Raw genomic sequence first — 25,883 nt, 5'->3', positions numbered from 1 at the left:
TGTCTTAGGCTGGGTTCTCTAGAGAAGGAAAAACAGTAAGCGTATAAATATATAGAGAAAGGTTTATATCAAGAAAACAGCTCACGCGATTGTAGGGGTTGGAACAACCCAAGTCCTTGGATCAGGATAGAGTCTTTTCCCAATTCACAGGCCTGCATAAGCTGGTGAGCCCAAGATGAGCAGATCAGAGAGCAGGCTACCACTCATAGGCTGTGATGGTCAAAGAATCCCCAAGGTCGGCAGGCAAGACTGCAAGGTTTCTCCTGAGTGACGTAGCTGTAGGGGCTGGCAAACTCAAGATAGGCAGGCTAGGGAGCAGGACTCTTGCTTGCAGGCCATGAAGATTGGCGAATCCCAGGATGGACAGGTGAGCTTCTAGTTCAAGTCCCAAGAACCAGAAATCAGACAAAAGACGGCTGCTGGATCAAGAAGAATCCAACAACCTTTGCAAGGTCGGGAAGTAAGTAGGCATGGAAGGCTGACAGATGAAGGCCGAGGGGGCGGTGAGCCACCACAGGCCCCACCCCCACCAGTACCACTCAGCAGATTCCATCACGGGGATGATCACATACCAAATTTCAACAGGATATTCATCACAACATTATACAACTGCCAAAACACTGAGAATCATCACCCAGCCAAGTTGACACACAATCTCAACCAACACTTGTCAACTTGGCATCTGTACATATCTCCCCAAACCATACATAATCTCTGAGTAAGCACAATTACAAAGTTATACTCTCACCTAACATGATAAAACTAACACAGGTAAACCAAAAATGCACTAGCCCCATTCACATCTTATTTTTATAAGTGAAGAAAAGAAAAATATCTGATGAACACATACAAGGCAGAAATACTCATAACAATTACAGTCCTTGTTTCCACAACTGGTCATGTGGCTGTGACTGATACTTAGAACCACCTTCTTCCACCACCCATTCTGTATTACCTTTCCCCTTAGCAAGCACCTCAGCTGATCATGGTTCTCTGCCTGGTGGAGTGACCCAAACCTTCATTCCTGAAGGGTCTGAGCTATTAGTAGTCACGTAAGAATTAGGTTGGTGTAGTTTTCCATTGGCTTTAATCCCAGGACACAGCAGTACTTCGAGACCCTCTAAGGGATCTCCTGCATCCCAGACACACTCTTCTTTACCTCCATTATGTAATATCAATCTGATTTCCTCCTGGTAGTCTGGATCAATCACACCAGCTAGTATGAGTATGGTAACTCCCTTCTTTGCCTGTTGATTCAGAGGCATAAGGAGCTCAAAGTGGCCAGGTAGCATTCTTAGCTTCCAGATCAATGGAATCAGTGATGTGTCTCCAGGTGGAAGCATTCTTCCCTTTGGAACTAAGGCCTCTAGGCATGCAGAGCATAAGGTCGCAGGGACAAGAAGCGAAAGTCTTGCAAGTGGGTCACTAGGGGTAATAGTGAGTGGTACCGCTCCCATCTCCACCCCTTGATTTCAGGACCCATGAATCCTTGTTATGGGAGAAACAGCATCATATATTGGATACTGGTTTAGAACATATACAGCCTCCTGGAGAACATTGCCCTAACCCTGCAAGGTATTTCCACCTAGCTGGCACTGTAATTGTGTCTTTAGGAGGCCATTCCATTGTTCTATCAAGCCAGCTGCTTCAGGATGATGAGGGACATGGTAAGGGCAGTGAATTCCATAGCATGGGCCCACTGCTGCGCTTTGTTTGCTGTGAAGTGAGTCTCTTGATCAGAGGCAATGCTGTACAGGATAACATTATGGTGGATAAGGCATTCTGTAAGCCCATGGATGATAGTTTTGGCAGAAGCATTGCATGCAGGGAAGGCAAATCCATATCCAGAGTAAGTGCCTATTCCAGTAAGGACAAAACACTGCACTTTCCATGATGGAAGTGGTCCAATATAATCAACTTGCCACCAAGTTGCTGGCTGGTCACCTTGACGGATGGTGCCATATTGGGGACTCAGCGTTGGTCTCTGCTGCTGGCAGTTTGGGCACTCAGCAGTGGTTGTAGCCAGGTCAGCCTTGGTGAGTGGAAGTCCGTGTTGCTGGGCCCATGCATAACCTCCATTCCTGCCACCATGCCCACTTTGTTCATGAGCCCTTTGGGTAATGACAGGAGTAGCTGGGGAAAGAGGATTAGTGGTTTCCATGGAATGCGTCATCCTCTCCACTTGATTATTAAAATCATCTTCTGCTTAGGTCACCTTTTGGTGAGCATTCCCATGAGACACAAATATCTTCATTTCTTTGGCTCATTCAGAGAGGTCTATCCACCTACCTCTTCCCCATAAATCCTTGTCTCCAATTTTCCAATCAAGTTCCTTCCAAGTCCCTGACTGTCCAGCCAAACCATTGGCCACAGCCCATGAATCAGTATACAATCGCACATCTGGCCATTTCTCCTTCCAAGCAAAATGAACAACCAGGTTCACTGCTCGAAGTTCTGCCCATTGTGAGGATTTCCCTTCATCATTGTCCTTCAGGGAGGTCCCAGAAAGGGGCTGCAGTGCTGCCGCTGTCCACTTTCTAGTGGTGCCTGCATATCACGCAGAACCATCTGTAAACCAGGCATGAGTTTTCTCTTCTTCAGTCAACTGATCATAAGGAACTCCCCATGAGGCCATAGGTGCAGACTGGGAGATGGAAGGTAATGTGACTGGAGTGGAGGCTATGGGCATTTGGGCCACTTCCTCATGCAACTTACTTGTACCTTCAGGTCCTGTTTGGGCCCGATCTTGTATATACCACTTCCATTTAATGACGGAGCGCTGCTGTGCAAGTCTAACTTTATGATTCTGTGGGTCAGACAACACCCAGTTCATGATGGGCAGCTCAGGCCGCATGGTGACTTGGTGGCCCATGGTTAAGCATTCAGTATCTACTAAGGCCCAGTAACAAGCCAAAAGCTGTTCCTCAAAAGGAGAGTAGTTATCTGCAAAGGATAGCAGGGCTTTGCTCCAAAATCCTAAGGGCCTATGCTGTGATTCACCAATAGTGGACTGCCAAAGACTCCAACCAGCATCTCTATCTGCCACAGGCACTTTAAGCACCATTGGAACAGCTGGATCATATGGCCCAGGTGGCAGAGTGGCTTACACAGCAGCTTGAACCTGTTGAAGAGCCTTCTCTTGTTCTGGGACCCACTCAAAACTAGCAGTTTTTTGAGTCACTTGATAAATAGGCCAGAGTAAAAAACCCAACCCAGTGCCGTCGAGAGGCCAGAGTAGCACACCCAAATGAGGAATATGTTGCCTCCAAAATCCAAACAGACCCACTAGGTGCTATGCCTCCTTTCTAGTTGTGGGAGCAGCCAGATACAATATCTTATGCTTCACTTTGGAAGGTATATCTCCACGTGCCCCACAACACTGGACCCCTAGAAATTTCACTGAGGTGGAAGGTGCCTGAATTTTTGTGGGATTAATTTCCCACCCTCTAGCATGCAAATGTTTTACCAATAAGTCCTGGGTCATTGACACTTCTTCCTTACTAGGTCCAGTCAGTGTAATCTCATCAATGTAATGGACCAGTGTTACATCTTGTGGAAGGGAAAGGCAATCAAGATCTTTGCAGACTAAATTATGACGTAGGGCTGGAGAACTGATGTAGATCTGACGTAGGCAAGTGAAGGTGTATTGCTAGCCTTGCCAGCTGAAGGAAAACTGCTTCTGGTGGTCCTTTGAAATAGGTATGGAGAAAAAGGCATTGACCAGATCAATAGCTGCATACCAGGTGCCAGGAGATGTATTAATTTGCCCACCAATGAAACTACATCTGGAACAGCAGCTGCAATTGGAGTCACCACCTGGTTAAGTTTTCAATAATCTACTGTCATTCTCCAAGATCCGTGTGTTTTTTGCACAGGCCGAATAGGAGAGTTGAATGGGGATGTGGTGGGAATCACCACCCCTGCATCCTTCAAGTCCTTGATGGTGGCAGTAATCTCTGCAACCCCCCTGGGATTGCAGTATTGCTCTTGGTTTACTATTTTCCTAGGTAGGAGCAGTTCTAATGGCTTCCACTTGGCTCTTCCTACCATAATAGTCATTACTTCATTATTCAGGGATCCAATATGGAGTTTCTGCTAGTTGCTGAGTATATTTATTCCAATTATGCATTCTGGAACTGGAGAAATCACCAGAGGATGGGTTCGGGGACCCACTATACCTTTTGTGAGGCGGACATGAGCCAAGACTCCATTAATAACCTGACCTCCACATGCTCCTACTCTGACTGGTGGGCCGCAGTGACATTTTGGGTCTCCCGGAATTAACGTCAGTTGAGAGCCAGTATCCAGTAATCCCCCAAAAATCTGATTATTTCCGTTTCCCCAAGGCATAATTACTCCCATAAAAGGCCATAGATCCCTTTGGGGAAGGCCAGGAGAGAGATTAACAGTATAAATATGTGGCAGTGTATTGGAGTCCTTCCTCAAGGGGACCCAGCCTCCCTTTCTTTCAAGGGGTTATAGGTCTTTAAACTCGTTCAAGTCTGGGAATTGATTGAGACACCGTGACTCTGTATTCTGGCAGTTTGAGTTAGACTACTGTTCACCTGACCTAGAATTTTTACTTTTATACAACCCACCACTGCCGTGGAGTTGATTCCAACTCACAGTGACCCTATAGGACAGAGTGGAACTGCTTCATAAAGTTTCCAAGGAGCACCTGGTGGATTTGATCTGCTGACCTGTTGGTTAGCAGCCATAGCACTTAACCAGTACGTTTATACAGATCAATAATTACCAGGTTTCCCATCTATTTCTCTCCTAGGGACACCATGACTAAGTAGCCAATGCCATAAGTCCATACGAGTGAGACTGTTCTGATTACTGCTTTGACTTTGCTATTCATAACTGTAACCATGCCCATCCTGTCTTTGTTGATTGAATGCAGCCACTTGTCCCCTACTACTATGGAGTCCAATCAGCTCCATTGTAGCTAGGTGTCTTAATTCAGTCAGGGTAGTTCCCACTGTCAAATCTGATTTACCTAAAATAGCAATCACAGCAGTCTTCAAGGATGCTGGAGCTCCCTGCACAAATTTGTTCCTCACAGTTGTGGTAAAAGGTGTGTCCTCTGGGCATTCCATGTGTGGGTCTGTGAGTCTAGACTGATAAATCTACTCTAGCATGCCAATTTCCCTAAGCCTTTGGATACCTTCTTCTACAGTATACCAAGACATGTCTGGTACTTCAACTGACTTTAGTATAGGCCACCAGGTAGTCCATGCTTCAGTGAATCAATCAAATAAACTATTAGATCCTCTCCTAACTTCTCGAGCTGAAACACTGAATGAAGCATCTGTGCTTAGTGGACCCATATCAACAAACTCAGACTGATCTATCTTTATATTCCCTGAACCATTATCCCATACCTTTAATAGCCATCCCCATACATATTCCCCAGGCTTCTGTTTTACATATTAGAAAAGTCAAGTAGTTCTTTTGGAGTTTAGTATACCTCCTCTTGGGTCAAGCTTTGTACTTCACCTTTTAGGGCTCGCCTAGTTATAGGCCTGGAAGCCAGAATCGGTAATGTGGAATTGTTTTGAAAACATTCAACATTGTCTTGTAAAGCATCTACCTCAGAGGATGAGGTGGGCAGTGACTCTAGCAATGGCTCTTTAGAGGCAGCTGGACTAGCATTAATCTCATTAGATGGGAGCAGAGGGGATAATGGTTTTTCTGGGCAAGGTGGTGTAGCAGACAAACACAAAGTAATCTCTTCAGATGGGAGTGGTTCTGTTGGCGGGAGTGATTCAACGGATTTAGGGGCTCAGTGTCTCCAGCTTCCTGATTATCTGCCATATGCCCCTATTCTAAGTTTCAGGATCCCATTTCTTCCCAACCAATGCCCTCACTTTAACTTCAGACACCTCTCTAGGTTGGCAGTTAAGCTGGTGTTATAATTCAGCCACTCTTACAATAAGGGTCTGGATTTTGCTTTCAGCAATATCAGCTGTTACTACAAGAAATAAGGCTTTCTTTCAAAGCACAAGTGGAAGCTTCAAGGTCATTTATGTGGCACTTGAGATTTGACTCTGAAGCCCTGAGAGCATCTCTTTCACCACTTTGTCTAGTGAAAGGAGGACCCACCAACCAGCTTCCTTATACTTCTCATTCTGACAAAACTCTAGAAAGATATCACACATGTGTTCACCCAGAGCCTTGCCTTTCACCAATGCCTGATCTACTGGTGGTGGTATTTTGAGTATTTGTATCACCACCTTAGCCAATGAATTAGCAGTGGCCTCTTTACTGTTGGAAGCAGAGTCATCAACATCTTTAAGACTAACCAGACCTGAGAACCAATTTAGAAAATTCATCCTTAAAATTTTGTTTCTCTAGAACCACTCAGTACCAAATGTCTTAGGCTGGGTTCTCTAGAGAAGCACAAACAGTAAGCGTATAAATATATATAGATTTATATAAAGAAAACAGCTTACGAGATTGTAGGGATTGGAATATCCAAGTCCTTGGATCAGGATAGAATCCTTTCCCAATTCATGGAGCTGCAGAAGCTGGTAAACCCAAGATGAGCAGGTCAGGAGCAGGGCTTCCACTCACAGGCTGTGACAGTCAAGGAATTCCCGAGGTCAGCAGGCAAGACCGCAAAGTTTCTCCAGAGTCACATAGCTGCATGGGCTTGAGAACCATGATAGGCAGGTCAAGGAGCAGGACTCTTGCTCATAAGCTGTGAAGATTGGCAAATCCCAAGATGGACAGGTAAGCTGTTAGCTCAAGTCCCAAGAACCAGAGGTCAGACAAGAGACAGCTGCTGGATCCAGAACAAGCCAACAATGTTTGCAAGGCAAGCAGGAAGGAAGTGGGTGGCAGGAGATAGAGAGATGAAGGCTGAGGGGGCAATGAGCCACCACAGGCCCCACCCCTGCTGGTACCACTCAGCAGATTCCCTCATGGGAGTGATCGCATATCAAATTTCGACAGGGAAGTGATCACATTATACAAGTGCCAAAACACTGACAATCATGGCACAGTCAAGTTGACACAAAATCTCAACCATCACAGGCAATTACCCAACTGCAGCCTTCACTAAATTCCATGTCTCATATAACATGAAAATATAAGCTAAAAAAAGTTTGTGAAGTTGAAAACCCAGAGGCAAAGCTATACTAAAAACCTGAGATGTAATCATCGTGTTACAGAAAGCTCACCTATCCATACACTTAATCATCAAATCAATAGGTTCCAGTATAACAGTGGTTGTTATATTAAATAATGTTCCAGGTACAGATTCTATTTAGGAAAGAATATGTGGAGAAACCTAAAGTCAAGATGAGACACAAAAATCAGGACACTAGAGAAAATTAAAGCCCCAGGAACCTACAGCTAGAATAAACATTAAACATTGCCAAAATTCTAGCCAGAGTAATGTCGAAAACTCACACTATTGAGGTTTTCTTTTTCTTACTTCACTTCATATTGTGTGATACATTATGCCAAGTGTTAAAAAAACGATTAAAGCCACTCTAAAAGTCAAGAAAAATTCAATCTGAAGAGAAAAGGCAAGCATCACTATTAACTAGACTCAGATACGACACAGATTTTAGAATTAAAAAAAAAGGCCATAATTAAAATGTTAAGGGCTGTAATGAAAGTGTAGACAATATGCAAGAACAGATGTGTAATGGAAGCACAAGGATGTAAATTATAGGGAATAATCAAAAGAAAATGCCAAAAATCAAAAACACTGGAACAAAATGAAGATTGCCTTCCATGCACTTATAAGTGGCCTGGATATGGCCAAGGAAAGAATCAGTGAGCTTGAAGGCCTGTCAATAAAAATTCCCAAACTAAAATGCAAAGAGAAAAAACGAGAAAAGTAAAACAGAATATCCAAGAACCCTAGGACAATTTTGAAGGTGTAATCTATGTGAAACTAGAACACCAGAAGGAGAAGGAAAGGAGAGAAAAATAAATATTTGAAGAAATAATGACAAAAATTTCTCAAAATCAAGGCAGAACCAAACCACAGATCCAGGAAACTCAGAAAACTCCAAGCAGGATAATTACTAAAGAGCTACATCAATGCACATCATATTCAAACAACAAAAAACAAAGACCAAGAGAAAATCATTGAAAGAAGCTACAGGAACAAAGCACCTTACCTATAAAAGAAAAAGGATAAAAATTTCATAAAATTTCTTGTCAGAAATTGTGCAAACAAGAAAAGGTTGAGTGGAATATTTAAAGTTGTTGTTGTTGTTAGGTGCCATCGAGTCAATTCCGACTCATAGTGACCCTATGCACAACAGAAGGAAGCACTGCCCGGTCCTGAGCCATTCTTACAATTGTTATGCTTGAGCTCATTGTTGCAGCCACTGTGTCAATCCACCTCATTGAGGGTCTTCCTCTTTTCCATGGACCCTGTACTCTGCCAAGCAAGATATCCTTCTCCCCAGACTGATCCCTCCTGACAACATGTCCAAATTATCTAAGACGCATTCTCGCCATCCTTGCTTCTAAGGAGCATTCTGGTTGTACTTCTTCCAAGACAGACCCGTTCATTCTTTTGGCAGTCCACAGTATACTCAATATTCTTCACCAACACCACAATTCAAAGGTGTCAATTCTTCTTCGGTCTTCCTTATTCATTGTCCAGCTTTCACATTCACATAATGTGATTGAAAATACCATGGTTTGAGTCAGGCACACCTTAGACTTCAAGGTGACATCTTTGCTCTTCAATTTAAAGTAGTGAAATTTTTTTTTTAATTTAAAGTAGTGAAATTAAAAAAAAGATGAAAAACTATAATTCTATATCCACAAAAATGATCTTTTGAAAGAGAAAGAAAAATAGAGACTCTATTAGACAGACAGAAAGTAAGGGAATTCATAGCTAACAGGTCTTCCCTGCAAGAAATGTTAAAAGATGTTCTTCAGAAAAAAAGAAAATGATATAGGTCAGAAACTTGGATCTACATAAAGAAAGGAAAAGCACCAGAGAAAGAATAAATGGAGGTAGACAAACTATTGTATTCTTCTCATACTTTATTAATGTAATATATAACTGTTTGCTCAAAGTCATAATGTTGTTTTTAAGTGTCATCCAGTTGATTCCGACTCACAGCAACCCTATGTACAACAAAATGAAACACTGCCTGATCCTGTGCCATCTGCACAATCATTGTTATACTTGAACCCATTGTTGCAGCCTCTGTGTCAGTCCGTCTTTTTGAGGGTCTTCCTCCTTTTTGCTGGCCCTCTACTTTACCAAGCATGATGTCCTTCTCCAGAGACTAATCCCTCTTGACAACACCTCCACCATATGTAATAGTTTTGCTATCCTTGACACTAAGGAGCATTCTGGTTGTACTTACTCCAAGACATGGACTCCTCGGCAGTCCATGGTATAATCAATATTCTTCGCCAACATCACAATTCAAAGATGTCAATTCTTCTTTGGTCTTCCTTATTCACAGTCAAGCATTCTCATGCATATGAGGTGATTGAAAACACCATGGCTCGGATCAGGCTCACCTTAGTCTTCAAGGTGGCATCTTTGCTTTTCAACACTTTAAAGAGGACTTTGCAGCTTATTTGTCCAATTCAATGTTGTTTGATTTCTTGTGAAATCAAATACGACTTCTGCTTCCATGGGTGTTGATTGTGGATCCAAGTAAAATGAAATCCTTGAAACTTCAGTATTTTCTCATTTATCATGATGTTGCTTATTGGTCCAGTTGTGAGGATTTTTGTTTTCTTTATGTTGAGGTATAATCTGTACTGAAGGCTGTAGTCTTTGACCTTCATTAGTAAGTGCTTCAAGTCCTCTTCACTTTCAGCAAGCAAGGTTGTGTCATCTGCATAATGTAGGTTGTTAATGAGCCTTCCACCAATACTTATGCCAATTTCTTCTTCATAGAGTTCAGCTTCTCTGATTATTTCCTCAGCTTACAGATTGAATAAGTATGGTGAAAGGATACAACACTGATACAAACTTTTCCTGACTTTAAACCACACAGTAACCCCTTGTTCTATTCAACTGACTGCCTCTTGATCTATGTATAGTTCCTCATGAGCAAATAAAGTGTTCTGGGATTCCCATTCTTCCCAAAGTTATCCATAATTTGTTACAATCCGTACAGTTTAATGCCTTTGCATCGTCAATAAAAACAAAGGTAAACATCTTGAAGAAAACAAATGGTCATTAAAAAAAACAGGAAAGAAAAGATCAAAACAGATGTCAGAAGAGATTCTGAAGCTTGCCCTTGAACACTGAGTAGCTAAAACAAATGGAAGAAATGATGAAGTAAAAGAGCCAAATAGAAGATTTGAAAGGGTGGCTGGAGAAGATAAAGTAAAACTATTATAATGACATGTGCAAAGACCTGTAGATAAAAACCAAAAGGGAAGAACACACTTTGCATTTCTCAAGCTGAAAGAACTGAAGACAAAATTCAAGGCTTGAGTTGCAGTATTGAAGGATTCTATGGAGAAACTATTAAATGATGCAGAAAGCAACAAAAGAAGATGGAAAAAATACACAGAGCCACTATACCTAAAAGAATTGGTCAACCGTCTACCATTTCAGGAGGTAGCATATGAGCAGGAACCAATGGTACTGAAGGAAGTGGTCCAAGCTGCATTGAAAGCACTGGCAAAACAGAAGACTCCAGGAATTGTTGGAATACCAATTGAGATGTTTGAACAAATGGGTGCAACACTGGAAGTGCTCTCTCAACTATGCCAAGAAATTTGGCCAAATGACTGGAACAGGTCCATGTTTATGCTTATTCCAAAAAAAGGTGACCGAAAAGAATGTGGAAATTATCAAACAATATCAATGTCCCATGCAAAGAAAATTTTGCTGAAGATCATTCAAAAGCAGCTGCAGCAGTACATCAACAGGGTACTGCTAGAAATTCAAGTCGAATTCAGAAGAGGAAGTGGAACCAGGAATATCATTGCTGATGTCAGATGGATCCTGGCTGAAAGTAGAGAATACCACAAAGATGTCTACTTGTGTTTTATAAAGTCATAATAGTAACAATGCATTGGGTGATTATAGCTCACAGACAGGTGAAATGAATGACAGCAATATTTTAAGAAATATTTCTGGGCCACAAAACACACATTAAAATTTTGAAAAGAATTTAAATCATAAAAAGTATATTCTCAGAACACAAGGAAATTAAATTGGAAATCAATAGCAGAAAGATAGCCAACCAGCTCAAATATTTGGAAATTAAACAGTACACTTCTAAATGACACAGTTAAAAAAGGAAGTCTCAAGAGTGGCTTAACATATTTTGAACTTAATTAAAATGAATATACAACTTATAAAATTTGTGGGATGTAGCAAAAGCAATACTTAGAAATTTAGAATATTAATTTCATATATTAGAAAAGAAGATAGGTTTAAAATCAATAATCTATCCTCCCTCTTAGGAAACTAGAGAAAGAAGAGCAGTTGGAGTGTAAATTAAGCAGGAGAAAAGAAATAATAAAAATTAGAGGAGATAAACATGAAATTGAGGAGAAGAAAATAATAGAGAAAATCAACAATTCAAAAAACTAGTTTTTGAAAAGATCAGTAAAATTGGCAACTTCTAACCAGGCTATCCAAGAACAAAAAATATAAGACACAAATTACTAACATCATAAATGAAAGGGGGGTGACCTCTTGGATATTAGCAGGATACTAAAGAAATACTATGAGCCATTCCAAGCCCCCAAATTTGATAAGGTAGATGAAATGATCTATTTCTTTGCAACTTGAAAACTAACAAAACTCACACAAGGATAAATAGATAATCTTAATAACTTATACATATATTAAGCAATTTGAATTAATAATAAGCACTGGAAACTCTGCTGGCATAGTGGTTAAGAGCTAGGGCTGCTAACCAGAAGGTTGGCCGTTTGAATCCACCAGGCACACCTTGGAAACCCTATAAGACAGTTCTACCCTGTACTGTAGGGTCGCTATGAGCCAGAATCGACTCGACAGCAATTGGTGTGCCTTCCAGAACAGAAATCATCAGGCCTTGATGACTTCGATGGTGAATTCTATCAAACATGATGGCAGAAAAAAAAATGATACCTATGCTCTAAAATCTCATCCAGAAAATAAAAGCAGAGGAATATTTCCTAACAGATTTTTATGGGTCCAGAATTAGTCTAATACCAAAAGCGATAAAGACATTGCATTAAATGAAAACTACCAAAAAATATCTCTCAGGAACATAGATGAAAATACCATAAATAAAATGTTAGAAAATAGAATACAACAATGTATAAAAATTGTAACCACAACTAATAGGATTTATTGCAGGTATGCAATCCGAGTTCAACATTTGAAAATCAATTTATTTAATCACATCAACAGGCTAAAGAAGAAAAATCATATGTATCATATATGACTTGATGTAGAAAAAGCTTCTGACAAAATCCAACACCTATTAAGGAAAAAAAAACTCCCATCACAATAGGAATGAGGGGAACATCCTCAACTTGATAAAGATCTACAAAATAACTACAGCAGACATCATCAGGAATCCTGAGGAACTGGACACTTTCCCCATATTTAGGAATAAGATAAAGATGTCTCCATTCACCACTCCTACTCAACATTGTACTGAAAGCCCCAGTCAATGCAAATGATAAGGGAAAGAATTAAGATGTATACAGGTTGGGAAGGAAGAGATTAGACTGTTTTTGTTAACAGATGACATTCACACTAGCTATGTAAAAAATCCCAAGGAATCAGAAACAACATCAACAAAACATTCCTGAAACTAATACTTGATTATAGCAAGGTCACAGGATACAGGTTTAATATCCATTAAATCCACTGTCATCAAGGAACAAAGACTTTTCCCCAGAGCTGACGAGAGAGAAAGTTTTCCCCTAGAGCCAGCACCCTGAATTCAGACTTCTAGCCCCCTAAATTGTGAGAAAATAAATTTCTGTTAGTTAAAGCCAACGACTCGTGGTATTTCTGTTATAGCCCCTAGAGTCAACACTCTGAATTTGGACTTCTAGCCTCTTAAAGTGTGAGAAAATAAATTTCTTTTTGTTAAAGTCACCTATTTGTGGTACTTCTGTTATCTCAGTCCTGGATTATTAAGACAACATAGTAATCAAGGCAGCATGATATAGATGAAATAACAGACACATAGATTAATGAAATAGAAGAGATATTGTGACAGAAATAGAACAAATTAAATATAGTCACCTGATCTTTGTCAAAGGAGCAAAGACAACTTAATGAAAAAAAATGGTTTGTTCAACAAATGGCACCTGAACAAATGGATGTCTAAATTAAAAAAAAAAACAAAACAAAACACTGAACCTAGACTCATTCCATAGAAACTAACTCCAAATGAATAATAGATCTAAATGTAAAACCCAAAACTATAAAATATTTGTTAGAAATCATAGGAGAAAATCTAGGTAACCTTGGGTATGGTGATGAATTTTTGATACAGCAAAGGCATACATAACCCATGAAACACAAGAATTCATAAGTTAGATTTTATTAAATTTAAAAACTGGTGCTCTGCAAAAATCATTCTTAAATTAATGAAAAAGAGTAGCCAGAGGTCAAGAAAATATATGCAGGGCTCACATCTGATAATTGGCTTGTATAAAAAATATACAAAGGACTCTTAAAACTCAACAATAAAAAAACAAACAATCCAATTAGAAAATGGTCAAACAATCCAATCAGAAAATGGTCACCAATAAATAAACATGAAAGAAGACAAATCTCCCATGCAAAAAAATATCAAATAATTCCTGTGATTCCATAAAGTGTGGGTACCTTAAGAGTGGGTTCCTGATGCCTCCAAAAAAGTACAGTATGAAAAAGGGAAAAATTATAACTTTTCACTGGTCAATCCTGAAAAATTCTTCATTAGTCAGGTAATCAAGATCAACATTGATAGTGATAAATCATGATTATAATATACACCCTTGATATGATGTGATGAAAATGGTGCATTACCCTTGTGATCTTCCTTCCCCAAATACTTAAGTCCTGTCTAATAATGAGAAATATATCAAACAAATTCTAATAGAGGGTCCTTGTACAAATTACATGAACAGTACTCCTTAAAACTTTTAAGGTCATCAGAAACAAGGAAAGTGTGAGAAATTGTCACAGCCAAGAGGTATGGAGAAGACATGACAACTAAATGTAATGTGGTATAAATAACAGAATCCTGGAATAGGGAAAGAACATTAGGAAAAACTTAAAAAATATATATATACATATACACACATATAAAGAATGGGTATATATATATATATATATATATGGATGGCCCCCATGCATCTCTCAGTTTGCAATGCTCTGAGGGATTGCCTGTTGCTGTGCAGCTGGAAGCTATGCTACTGGTGTTCAAATACCAGCAGGGTCAACCATGGCAGACAGGTTTCAGCAGACCTTCCAGACTAAGACAGATTAGGAAGAAAGGCCCAGTGGTCTGAAAAGAATTAGACAGTGAAAACCTTATGAATAGCAGTGGAACATTGTCTGATATTGTGCCAGAAGATGAGCCCCAGGGGTTAGAAGCCCCCCAGGTTAGAAGAGCTGCCTCCTCAAAGTAGAGTTGATCTTAACGACTTGGATGGAGTCAAGCTTTCCGGACCTTCATTTGCTGATGTGTCACCACTCAAAATTAGAAGAAACAGCTGCAAACATTCATTAATAATCAGAACATGGAATGTACAAAGTACGAAACATGGAAAATTGGAAATCATCAAAAATGAAATGGAAAGCATAAACACTGATATCCGAGTCATTAGTGAGCTGAAATGGATTGGAGTTGGCCGTTTTGTATCAGACAATCCTATGGTCTACTATGCTGGGAATGACAACCTGAAGAAGAATGGCATTGCATTCACCCTCAAAAAGAACATTTCGTGATCTATTCTGAAGTACAACACTGTCAGTGATAGGACAATATTCATATGCTTACCAGGAAGATCAGTTAATAAGACTATTATGCAAATCTGCACATCAATCACTAAGGCCGAAGATGAAGAAAGTGAAAATTTTTACCAACTTCTGCAGTCTGATATTGATCGAACATGAAATCAGGATGCATTGATAATTACTGGTGTTTGGAATGCAAAAGTTAGAAACAAAGAAGAACAATTGGTAGCTGGAAAATGTGGCCTTGGTGATAGAAGGAGTGCTGGAGATCACATGATAGAATCTTGCAAGACCAACGACTTCTTCATTGCAAATACCTTTTTTCAATAACATAAATGGTGACTATACACATTATTTTTTTTATATACACATGGACCTCTCCAGATGGAATACACAGGATTCAGGTTGACTACATATATGGGAAGAGATGATGGAGAACCTCAATATCATCAGTCAGAACAAGGCCAGGGGTCGAATGTGGAACAGACCATCAATAGGCAAGGTCAAGTTGAAACTGAAGAAAATTAGAACAAGTCCGCAAAAGCCAAAGTGCAACCTTGAGCAAATCCCACCTGAATTTAGAGACCATTTCAAGAATAGATTTGACGCATTTAACACTAATGACTGAAGACCAGGTGAATTGTGAAATGACATCAAGGACACCATACATGAAGAAAGAAAGAAGTCATTAAAAAGACAGGAAAGAAAGAAAAGACCAAAATGGATGTCAGAAGGAACTTGGAAACTTGCTCTTGAATGCTGAATAGCTAAAGCAAAGTGAAAAAAACAAATGATGAAGTAAAAGAGCTGGACAGAAGACTTCAAAGGGTGGCTCAAGAAGACAAAGTAAAGTGTTATGATGACATGTCCAAAGACCTGGAGGTAGAAAATTAAAAGGGAAGAACACGCTGTGTATTTCTCAAACTGAAAGAACTAAAGGAAAAAATCAAGCCTAGAGTTGCAATATTGAATGATTCTGTGGGGAAAATATTAAATGATGCAGGAAGCATCAAAAGAAGATGGAAGGAAGGAATACACAGAGTCACTATACCACAAAAAACTGGTTGACATTCAACCATTTCAGGTGGCATCATATGATCAGGAGCTGATGGTACTGAAGGAAGAAGTCCAAGCTGCACTGAAGGCATTAGCAAAAAACAAGGCTCCAGGAATTGATGGAATACCAACTGAGATGCTTCAACAAAAGGATGCAGCACTGTATGTGCTCACTTATCTATGCCAACAAATTTGGAAGACAGCTACCTGGTCAACTGACAGGAAGAGATCCCTATTTATGCCTATTCTCAAGAAAGGTGATCCAATAAAATGCAGAAATTTTCAAACAATATCATTAATATCACACACAAGTAAAATGTTGTTGAAGATCATTCAAAAGCAGATATAGCAGTATATCAACAGAGAACTGCCGGAAGTTCAAGCCAGATTCAGAACAGGACATGGAATGAGGGCTATCATAAGTGTTGTCAGATGGACCCTTTCTGAAAGCACAGAATAGTGGAAAGATGTTTACCTGTGCTTTGTTGACGACGAAAAGACATTCGGCTGTGTGGATCATAATAAATTATGGATAATGTTGTAGAGAATGGGAATTCCAGAACACATATTTGTACTCATGAGGCACCTTACATAGATTGTTTGAATAGAACAAGGGGATACTGCGCGGTTTATAGTCAGGAAAGGTGTGTGTCAGGGTTGTATCATTTCACCATATGTATGCGACCTGTATGCTGAGCAAATAATCCAAGAAGCTGTACTACAGGGCATCAGGATTGGACAAAGACTCTTTAACAACCTGATATATGCAGATGACACAACTTTTCATGCTGAAAGTGAAGAGGATTTGAAGCACTTACTGATGAAGATCAAAGTCCACAGCCTTCAGCGTGGATTAACCTCAACATAAAGAAAACAAAAATCCTCACAACTGGACCAATAAGCAACATCATTTTACTTGGATCCACAATCAACAATCATGAAGCAGCAGTCAAGAAATGAAAAGATGAATTGCATTGGGCAAATCTGCTGCAAAACACCTCTTCAAAGTGTTTAAAAGCAAAGATGTCACCTTGAAGACTAAGATGCACCTTACACAAGCCATGGTGTTTTCAATAGCTTCATATGCCTGGCAAAGCTTGTTGATGAATAAGGAAGATCAAAGAATTGTGGTGCTGACGAAGAATGTTGAATATACCATGGACTGCCAAAAGAACGGACAATTCTGTCTTGGAAGCAGTACAATCAGAATGCTCCTTAGAGGCAAGGATGGCGAGACTCTGTCTCACATACTTTGGACAGGTTATCAGGAAGGATCAGTTCCTGGAGAAGGACACCATGCTTAGTAAAGTAGAAGTGCAGCGAAAAAGAGGAAAACCCTCAATGAGGTGGATTGACACAGTGGCTACAGTAATGGGCTCAAGCATAACAATGATTGTGAGGATGGTGCAGGACAGGGCAGTGTTTCTTTCTTCTGTACGTAGAGTCATTATGAGTTAGAACTGACTCTATGGCACCTAACAAGAAGAACAACATAAAGCGTGGCCTTTAGTTATCAATGATGTATCAATAATATTTCATTAAATGTACCATACTAATGTTAGAAGCTAATACATACTAATGTAAGAAGGAAACTGGTATTTTTTGTACATCCTTTTCAATTTATCTCTAAATCTGAAACTGCTTTAAAAAATAAAGCTTATTTTAAAAATCTGTTTAATTTTATATAATTTTTACTTTTTTGAGTCTTTTTTGTTGTTTAAACCATTAATATCTCCTGACATTAATTTCATGAAATACATTGGGACAGAGAATGTTAAGCAGTAGGCCTAAAATCCATTCTGTCTCTTTATGGGGGCAACATGTCCAATAATAATGTCCAAAGAAGAGACCTGATATGTTAAACCTGACACAGGGGCATTCTTTTGTGACAACAGCAAACAGAGGGAATTAGATTGTCTCTCTCAGGCATTTCCCTTCTTTTCCTACGTTTGCAATTTTTATATTCTTTAATTCCTTAGTAAAATTTCTGAATATGTGCAGGTAATTTGGCAATCTGGTCTGACGTGTACTGAGATATTTTGAATTTCTTTAATCCAGTTTGATTCAGTCCCTCTTCCTCTCTGCGCTGTTAAAATTATTTTCTGTTTTTTTATTTGTTTTGCTTTGCTTACACCCAGGTTTGGTCCTCTTACACGAGTCTTCCGTATTATCAGCCAAGCTGAAAGTCTTCAATTCTCCTGAGTTAAATTTTTTTTTTTTCCCAGTGTCCACCTGATTTAATTAGCTCACTCTTCATCAGCATCTCTCTCCCCACCGCTGACCAGTCCTTTTCATGCCTGATGAGTTGTCTTCGGGGTGGTTCCTGTCCTGTGCCATCAGAAGTTCTGGGGAGCATTGTCTCTGGGATTCCTCTAGTCGCAGTCATATCATTAGGTATGGTCTTTTTATGAGAATTTGGGGTCTGTATCCCATTGGTCTCCGGCTCTCTCAGGAGTTGTCTCTTGTGCTCCCTGAGAGGGCAGACATCGATTGTGGCCGGGCACCAACTAGTTCTTCTGGTCTCAGGATAATGTAGGTCTCTGGTTCATGTGGCCCTTTCTGTCTCTTGGGTTCTTAGTTGTCGTGTGACCTTGGTGTTCTTCCTTTGCCTTTGCTCCAGGTGGGTTGAGACCAATTGATGTATCTTAGATGGCCACTTGTTGGCATTTAGGACCCCAAGCGCCACAATTCAAAGTGGGATGCAGACTGTTTTCATAATAGAATTATTTTGCCCATTGACATAGAAGTCCCCTCCAACCAAGTTCCCCAGACCCCAGACCCTGCTCCGCTGACCTTTGAAGCTTTCATTTTATCCCAGAAACCTCTTTGCTTTTAGTCCAGTCCAATTAGGCTGACCTTCCTTGTATTGAGTGTTGTCTTTCCCTTCACCCAAAGCAGTTCTTATCTACAGATTGATCAATAAAAAGCCCTCTCCCTCCCTCCCTCCCTCCCCCCTTCGTAACCACAAAAGTATGTGTTCTTCTCCGTTTTTTCTATTTCTCAAGATCTTATAATAGTGGTCTTATACAATATTTGTCCTTTTGCCTCTGACTCATTTCGCTCAGCATAATGCCTTCCAGATTCCTCCATGTTATGAAATGTTTCAGAGATTCGTCACTGTTCTTTATCGATGCGTAGTATTCCATTGTGTGAATATACCACAATTTATTTACCCATTCATCCGTTGACGGACATCTTGGTTGCTTCCAGCTTTTTGCTATTGTAAACAGAGCTGCAATAAACATGGGTGTGCATATATCTGTTTGTGTGAAGGCTCTTGTATCTCTAGGGTATATTCCGAGGAGTGGGATTTCTGGGTTGTATGGTAGTTCTATTTCTAACTGTTTAAGATAACGCCAGATAGATTTCCAAAGTGGTTGTACCATTTTACATTCCCACCAGCAGTGTATGAGAGTTCCAATCTCTCCGCAGCCTCTCCAACATTTATTATTTTGTGTTTTTTGGATTAATGCCAGTCTAGTTGGTGTGAGATGGAATCTCATCGTAGTTTTAATTTGCATTTCTCTAATGGCTAATGATCGGGAGCATTTTCTCATGTATCTGTTGGCTGCCTGAATATCTTCTTTAGTGAAATGTGTGTTCATATCCTTTGCCCACTTCTTGATTGGGTTGTTTGTCTTTTTGTGGTTGAGTTTTGACAGAATCATGTAGATTTTAGAGATCAGGCGCTGGTCTGAGATGTCATAGCTGAATATTCTTTCCCAGTCTGTAGGTGGTCTTTTTACTCTTTTGGTGAAGTCTTTAGATGAGCATAGGTGTTTGATTTTTAGGAGCTCCCAGTTATCTGGTTTCTCTTCATCATTTTTGGTAATGTTTTGTATTCTGTTTATGCCCTGTATTAGGGCTCCTGGGGTTGTCCCTATTTTTTCTTCCATGATCTTTATCGTTTTAGTCTTTATGTTTAGGTCTTTGATCCACTTGGAGTTAGTTTTTGTGCATGGTGTGAGGTATGGGTCCTGTTTCATTCTTTTGCAAATGGATATCCAGTTATGCCAGCACCATTTGTTAAAAAGACTGTCATTTCCCCAATTGACTGACACTGGTCCTTTGTCAAATATCAGCTGCTCATACGTGGATGGATTTATATCTGGGTTCTCAATTCTGTTCCATTGGTCTATGTGCCTGTTGTTGTACCAGTACCAGGCTGTTTTGACTACTGTAGCTGTATAATAGGTTCTGAAATCAGGTAAAGTGAGGCCTCCCACTTTCTTCTTCTTTTTCAGTAATGCTTTGTTTATCTGGGGGTTCTTTCCCTTCCATGTAAAATTAGTGATTTGTTTCTCTCTCCCCTTAAAATATGACATTGGTATTTGGATTGGAAGTGGGTTATATGTATAGATGGCTTTTGGTAGAATAGACATTTTTACTATGTTAAGTCTTCCTATCCATGAGCAGGGTATGTTTTTCCACTTAAGTATGTCCTTTTGAATTTCTTGTAGCGGAGTTTTATAGTTTTCTTTGTATAGGTCTTTTACATCCTTGGTAAGATTTATTCCTATGTATTTTATCTTCTTGGGGGCTACTGTGAATGGTATTGATTTGGTTATTTCCTCTTCGGTGTTCTTTTTGTTGATGTAGAGGAATCCAAGTGATTTTTGTATGTTTATTTTATAACCTGAGACTCTTCCAAACTCTTCTATTAGTTTCAGTAGTTTTCTGGAGGATTCCTTAGGGTTTTCCATGTATACGATCATGTCATCTGCAAATAGTGATAGCTTTACTTCCTCCTTGCCAATCTGGATACCCTTTATTTCTTTGTCTAGCCTAATTGCCCTGGCTAGGACTTCAAGTACGATGTTGAATAAGAGTGGTGATAAAGGGCATCCTTGTCTGGTTCCCGTTCTCAAGGGAAACGCTTTCAGGTTCTCTCCGTTTAGAGTGATATTGGCTGTTGGCTTTGCATAGATGCCCTTTATTATGTTGAGGAATTTTCCTTCAATTTCTATTTTGGTAAGAGTTTTTATCATAAATGGGTGTTGAACTTTGTCAAATGCCTTTTCTGCATCAATTGATAAGATCATGTGGTTTTTGTCTTTTGTTTTATTTATGTGGTGGATTACATTAATGGTTTTTCTGATATTAAACCAGCCTTGCATACCTGGTATAAATCCCACTTGATCAGGGTGAATTATTTTTTTGATGTGTTGTTGGATTCTATTGGCTAGAATTTTGTTGAGGATTTTTGCATCAATGTTCATGAGGGATATAGGTCTATAATTTTCTTTTTTTGTAATGTCTTTACCTGGTTTTGGTATCAGGGAGATGGTAGCTTCATAGAATGAGTTGGGTAGTATTCCGTCTTTTTCTATGCTTTGAAATACCTTCAGTAGTAACGGTGTTAAGTCTTCTCTGAAGGTTTGGTAGAACTCTGCAGTGAAGCCGTCTGGGCCAGGACTTTTTTTTGTTGGAAGTTTTTTGATTACCGTTTCAATCTCTTTTTTTGTTATGGGTCTATTTAGTTGTTCTACTTCTGAATGTGTTAGTTTAGGTAGGTAGTATTTTTCCAAGAATTTATCCATTTCTTCTAGGTTTTCAAATTTGTTAGAGTACAATTTTACGTAGTAATCTGAAATGATTCTTTTAATTTCATTTGGCTCTGTTGTGATGTGGTCCTTCTCGTTTCTTATTCGGGTTATTTGTTTCCTTTCCTGTATTTCTTTAGTCAGTCTAGCCAATGGTTTATCAATTTTGTTAATTTTTTCAAAGAACCAGCTTTTGGCTTTGTTAATTCTTTCAATTGTTTTTCTGTTCTCTAATTCATTCAGTTCAGCTCTAATTTTTATTATTTGTTTTCTTCTGGTGCCTGATGGATTCTTTTGTTGCTCACTTTCTATTTGTTCAAGTTGTCGGGACAGTTCTCTGATTTTGGCTCTTTCTTCTTTTTGTATGTGTGCATTTATCGATATAAATTGGCTTCTGAGTACTGCTTTTGCTGTGTCCCAGAGGTTTTGATAGGAAGTATTTTCATTCTCGTTGCTTTCTAAGAATTTCCTTATTCCCTCCTTGATGTCTTCTATAACCCAGTCTTTTTTCAGGAGGGTATTGTTCATTTTCCAAGTATCTGATTTCTTTTCCCTAGTTTTTCTGTTATTGATTTCTAGCTTCATTGCCTTGTGGTCTGAGAAGATGCTTTGTAATATTTCGATGTTTTGGATTCTGCAAAGATTTGTTTTATGACCTAATATGTGGTCTATTCTAGAGAATGTTCCATGTGCACTAGAAAAGAAAGTATATTTTGCAGCAGTTGGATGGAGAGTTCTGTATAAGTCTATGAGGTCAAGTTCGTTGATTGTTGTAAGTAGGTCTTCCGTGTTTCTATTGAGCTTCTTACTGGATGTCCTGTCCTTCTCTGAAAGTGGTGTGTTGAAGTCTCCTACTATAAATGTGGAGGTGTCTATCTCACTTTTCAATTCTGTTAAAATTTGATTTATGTATCTTGCAGCCCTGTCATTGGGTGCGTAAATATTTAATATGGTTATGTCTTCCTGATCAATTGCCCCTTTTATCATTATGTAGTGTCCTTCTTTATCCTTTGTGGCAGATTTAAGTCTAAAGTCTATTTTGTCAGAAATTAATATTGCTACTCCTCTTCTTTTTTGCTTATTATTTGCTTGGTATATTTTTTTTCATCCTTTGAGTTTTAGTTTGTTTGTGTCTCTAAGTCTAAGGTGTGTCTCTTGTAGGCAGCATATAGATGGATCGTGTTTCTTTATCCAGTCCATGACTCTCTGTCTCTTTATTGGTGCATTTAGTCCATTTACATTCAGCGTAATTATAGATAAATAAGTTTTTAGTGCTGTCATTTTGATGCCTTTTCATGTGTGTTGTTGGCCATTTCATTTTTCCACATGCTTTGTTGTGCTGAGACGTTTTTCTTAGTAGCTTGTGAGATCCTCACTTTCATAATGTTTAACTTTATGTTTGTTGAGTCATTACGTTTTTCTTGAGTTATGGAATTGTTATTCCTTTTTGTGGTTACCTTATTATTTACCCCTATTTTTCTAAGTAAAAACCTAACTTGCATCGTTCTATACCACCTTGTATCACTCTCCATCTGGCAGTTCAATGCCTCCTATATTTAGTCCCTCTTTTTGATTATTGTGATCGTTTATCTATTGATTTCCATGATTTCCTGTTATGTGTTTTATTTTGTTTATTTATTTATTTTTTAGAATTAATCTTAATTTATTTGTTTTTGTGCTTTCCCTATTTGAGTTGCATTGATATCAGGGCGTTCTGTTTTGTGACCTTGTATTGTGCTGGTACCTGATATTATTGGTCATCAGGCCAAACAATCTCCTTAAGCATTTCTTGCAGTCTTGGTTTAGTTTTTGCAAATTCTCTAAACTTGTGTTTCTCTGTAAATATCTTAATTTCTCCTTCATATTTCAGAGAGAGTTTTGCTGGATATATGATCCTTGGTTGGCAGTTTTTCTCCTTCAGTGCTCTGTATACGTCGTCCCATTCCCTTCTTGCTTGCATGGTTTCTGCTGAGTAGTCTGAACTTATTCTTATTGATTCTCCCTTGAAGGAAACCTTTCTTTTCTCCCTGGCTGCTTTTAAAATTTTCTGTTTGTCTTTGGTTTTGGCAAGTTTGATGATAATATGTCTTGGTGTTTTTCTTTTTGGGTCAATCTTAAATGGGGTTCGATGAGCATCTTGGATAGATATCCTTTCGTCTTTCATGATGTCAGGGAAGTTTTCTGTCAGGAGTTCTTCAACTATTTTCTCTGTGTTTTCTGTGCCCCCTCCCTGTTCTGGGACTCCAATCACTCACAAGTTTCCTTCTTGATAGAGTCCCACATGATTCTTAGGGTTTCTTCATTTTTTTTAATTTTTTTATCTGATTTTTTTTCAGCTATGTTGGTGTTGATTCCCTGTTCCTCCAGAAGTCCCAGTCTACATTCTAATTGCTCGAGTCTGCTCCTCTGACTTTCTATTGCGTTGTCTAATTCTGTAATTTTATTGTTAATCTTTAGGATTTCTATATGCTGTCTCTCTATGGATTCTTGCAACTTATTAATTTTTCCACTATGTTCTTGAATAATCTTTTTGAGTTCTTCAACAGTTTTATCAGTGTGTTCCTTGGCTTTTTCTGCATTTATCCTAATTGCATTTGTGATATCTTTAAGCATTCTGTAAATTAGTTTTTTATATTCTGTATCTGATAATTCCAAGATTGTATCTTCATTTGGGAAAGATTTTGATTCTTTTGTTTTGGGGGGTTGGAGAAGCTGTCATGGTCTGTTTCTTTATGTGGTTTGATATGGACTGCTGTCTCAGAGCCACCACTGGGAAACTAGTTTTTCCAGGTAATCAGCTAAAAAAAATGCTGTCAGATCCCTATCTGAATTCTCCCTCTGGCTCAGGGTATTCGGATGTTAATGGAGCCGCCTGGGGAGGGTGGGGGAGGGATCAGAGAGCTAGGAGTGTAACACCACAGAATATAGAGCTGATCCCCACGTTCACGCTCCGCCCCCGTCCGCCAAAATCCCTGCGGGATGGCTCCCCGGCTGGGATGCTACGCTCCCTGCTCCGAGACCGTTCACTTCCTCCCGGGGACTTCTCCCTCTGGTGCGCCGCACCGCTCATGCGAACTGGGTGGGTGTCCCCCGCACGATCGTGTGGACCCCGCCCCGGGGTCGCTTTAGGGAAATATAGCTGATCCCCCTGCTCACGCCACGCCCGCTTCCCGCCAAACTCCCGGTGGGACGGCTCCCCGGATGGGACGCTGCTCTCCCTGCTCCAAGATCAGTCACTGCCTCCCGGGTGCTTCTCCCACCGACTGCGATGCTACGCCGCCTGCGCCAACCAGCTAGACTTCCTCCTGGGATGGGTTCGGGGGGGTAGGGCTGGGCCCCTTGTCTGTGCCGTCTGCCCCCCTGGGCTCTGCCCCAGATCGGGCTCCGAAGGTCACCTGCCTGGTACGCTGGCTCCTAGTTCTGAAAACGGTCGCTGTCTGCCCGTATTTGTTCGTTTTCCCTCTCTAAGTCTGTGTTTGTTGTTCAGAGTTCGTAGATTGTTATGTATGTGATCGATTCACTTGTTTTTCCGAGTCTTTGTTGCAAGAGGGATCCGCAGTAGTGTCCACCTAGTCCGCCATCTTGGCCCCGCCTCAATCTGAATTAAATTTAAGTCCCTTAAAATTGTGTGAAAGACTTGTTATCTGGTTCCTATCTACCTCTTGTTCTTTAGCTTCTGGTAATCTCAGCATACATCTTATTCTTCAACATTTTTGTTGTTGTTGTTTGTTGCTATCAAGTTGGCTCTGACTCATGGCAACCTTATGTATAACAGAACAAAATGTTGCCCAGACCTGTGTCATCTTCGTGATTGAGTCCACTGTTTGCGTCCATTGTTGTGGCTATTGTATCAGTCTGTCTCATTGAGGGCCTCCTTCATTTTTGTTAGCCCACTACTTTACTTTTCTAATGTTAATGAACTTCATATTGTTTCCTGAATAAATCATGTAATTTTATTCACTGTTTCAACTATCAATTGATTACAGCTTATTGAATAATATTTACTTGGCAGTTTTTTTTTTTTTTTTTTTTTTTACTCCAGTATAGAAAGAAAATCAGATAAAATCTGTTTCAAAAATAATTTTAGGACTATTAAAGCAGCAGTCAAGAAATCAAAAGACAAATTACATTTGGCAAATCTGCTGCAAAGGACCTCTTAAAAGCATCGAAAAGCAAAGATGTCACCTTGAAGACTAAGGCGCGCCTGACCTAAGCCAAGGTGTTTTCAATCCCATCATATACATGTGAAAGCTGGACAAGGAATGAGGAAGACCGAAGAAGAGCTGACGCCTTTGAATTCTGGTGTAGGTGAAGAATATATGAACGTACCATGGACTGCCAAAAGAAAAAACAAATCTGACTTGGAA

The 25,883-nt window shown here is 39.6% G+C and overlaps 1 pseudogene; it reads right to left on the bottom strand.

Moving 5' to 3' along the window:
* Positions 1-107: 107 nt before the first annotated feature.
* On the bottom strand, positions 108-24,586 carry LOC135232901 (uncharacterized; annotated as a pseudogene).
* Between the last annotated feature and the right edge of the window lie 1,297 nt (positions 24,587-25,883).

This window comes from Loxodonta africana, chromosome 1 (genome assembly GCF_030014295.1).
Source record: "Loxodonta africana isolate mLoxAfr1 chromosome 1, mLoxAfr1.hap2, whole genome shotgun sequence".
Lineage (NCBI taxonomy): Eukaryota > Metazoa > Chordata > Mammalia > Proboscidea > Elephantidae > Loxodonta > Loxodonta africana.
The sequence above is the reverse complement of the archived record's forward strand: the minus strand, read 5'-3'. Positions and strand labels throughout refer to the sequence as shown.